Source organism: Corvus brachyrhynchos, unplaced genomic scaffold, assembly GCF_000691975.1.
Source record: "Corvus brachyrhynchos isolate BGI_N302 unplaced genomic scaffold, ASM69197v1 scaffold159, whole genome shotgun sequence".
Lineage (NCBI taxonomy): Eukaryota > Metazoa > Chordata > Aves > Passeriformes > Corvidae > Corvus > Corvus brachyrhynchos.
In genome coordinates, this window is record NW_008240022.1 from 14,218 (window position 1) to 16,858 (window position 2,641).

Below are 2,641 nucleotides of genomic sequence, written 5' to 3' on the forward strand. Positions count from 1 at the left end.
AAATGCCCCCAAATCACCCCAAAATGCCCCTAAATCATCCCAAAATGCCCTTAAATCATCCCAAAATGTCCCCAAATCATCCCAAAATGCCCCCAAATCATCCCCAAATGCCCCCAAATCACCCCAAAATGCCCCTAAATCATCCCAAAATGCCCTTAAATCATCCCAAAATGTCCCCAAATCATCCCAAAATGCCCCCAAATCATCCCAAAACGACCCCAACTGACCCTGAACACCCCAAAACTCCCAGAATGTCCCTAAGTCCCCCTAAATCATCCCAAAATGCCCCTAAACCATCCCAAAATTCTCCTAAATCATCCCAAATTGCCCCCAAAATCCCCCAAGTCGCCCCAAAACTCCCCTAAACCATCCCAAAACGCCCCAAAATCCTTCCAAATCGCCCCAAAATTCCCCTAAATTGTCCCAAAATGCCCTCAAACACCCTGAAACCATCCCAAAACTCCCCTAATGCTCCCAAAACGCCCCAAAATCATCCCGTAATTCCCCTAAATATTCCCAGAATGCCCCTAAACACCCCTAAATCATCCCAAAATTCCCCTAAATCATCCCAAAACTCCCCTAAACCATCCCAAAACTCCCCATACCCATCCCAAAATCGCCCCAAAACCCCTCCAAACCTCCCAGAATGCCCCTAAACGACCCTAAACCATCCCAAAATGCCCCTAAATCATCCCAAATTGCCCCTTAATCATCTCAAAACACCCCAAAACCATCCCAGAACAACCCTAAGTGATCCTAAATCATCCCAAAATGCCCCAAATCTCCCCCAAATCCTCCTGAAACGTCCCTAAACCATCCCAAAATGACCCTAAGTGACTCTAAATCACCCCAAAAATCCCCCAAACCTCCCAGAATGCACCTAAATGACCCCCAACCGTCCCAAAATGCCCCCGAATCATTCCAAAACTCCCTAAAACCATCCGAAATCCTCCCAAAACACCCCTAAATCATCCCAAAACTCCCCCAAACCACCCCAAATCACCCCAAAACCCCCCAAAACCACCCCAAAACTCGCCAAAACCATCCCAAATCCTCCCAAAACACCCCCAAACCATCCCAAATCTCCCCCAAACCTCCAAGAATGCCCCTAAATGACCACGAACCATCCCAAAACTCCCCTAAACCACCCCAAATCACCCCAAAACCTCTCCAAAAACCATCCCAAAACTCCCCAAAACCATCCTAAATCCTCCCAAAACACCCCCAAACCATCCCAAATCACCCCAAACCCCCCCAAAACCCCTCCAAACCTCCCAGAATGCCCCTAAATGACCGCAAACCATCCCGTAACTCCCCAAAACCCTCCTGTAACTCCCCAAAACCATCCCAAATCACCCCAAAACCCCCCAAAAACCATCCCGTAACTCCCCCAAACCATCCCGTAACTCCCCCAAACCATCCCAAAACTCCACAAAACCACCCCAAAACCCATCCCAAAACCCCCCAAACCCCCCCAAATCGCCCCAAAAATCCCCCAAATCCTCCCAAAACACCCCCAAACCTCCCAAAATTCCCCCAAACCATCCCAAAACTACCCATAACCAGCCCGTAACTCCCCAAAACCACCCCAAAACTCCCCAAAAACCATCCCAAATCTCCCCCAAACCTCCCAGGATGCCCCTAAATGACCATAAACCATCCCAAAACTCCCCAAAACCATCCCAAATCACCCCAAACCCCCCCAAACCCCTCCAAACCTCCCAGAACGCCCCTAAATGACCCTAAACCATCCCAAAACTCCCCAAAACCATCCCAAATCACCCCAAACCATCCCAAAATGCCCCTAAATGCCCCTAAACCATCCCAAATCACCCCAAAACCCCCAAAAACCATCCCGTAACTCCCCCCAACCATCCCAAATCTCCCCCAAACCTCCCAAAATGCCCCTAAATGACCATAAACCAGCCCAAAACTCCCCTAAACCATCCCAAATCAATCCAAAGCCCCCCCAAAACCACCCCAAACCTCCCTAAAACCATCTCAAATCCTCCCAAAACTCCCCATAACCACCCCAAATCATCTCAAACCCCCCCATAACCATCCCAAAACACCCCCAAACCATCCCAAAACTCCCCATAACCATCTCAAATCTCCCCAAACCATCCCAAATCTCCCCAAACCATCCCAAAACTCCCCATAACCATCCCAAAACTCCCCATAACCATCCCAAATCTCCCCATAACCACCCCAAATCATCTCAAAATCCCCTATAAACCATCCCAAAACCCCCCATAACCATCCCAAATCTCCCCATAACCTCCCCACCCATAACCATCCCAAATCTCCCCATAACCTCCCAAAATGCCCCTAAATGACCATGAACCATCCTTTAACCCCCCTAAACCACCCCAAATCCTCCCAAAACACCCCCAAACCATCCCAAATCTCCCCATAACCACCCCAAAACTCCCCTAAACCATCCCAAATCTCCCCCAAACCTCCAAGAATGCCCCTAAATGACCCTAAACCATCCCGTAACTCCCCATAACCATCCCAAATCACCCCAAAACTCCCCCAAACCACCCCAAATCACCCCAAAACCATCCCCAAAACCCCCCAGGCCCGGCCGGACCTGCTCGACCAGGGCGGCGATCTCCTGCTCGGCCTTGGACAGCTCCTC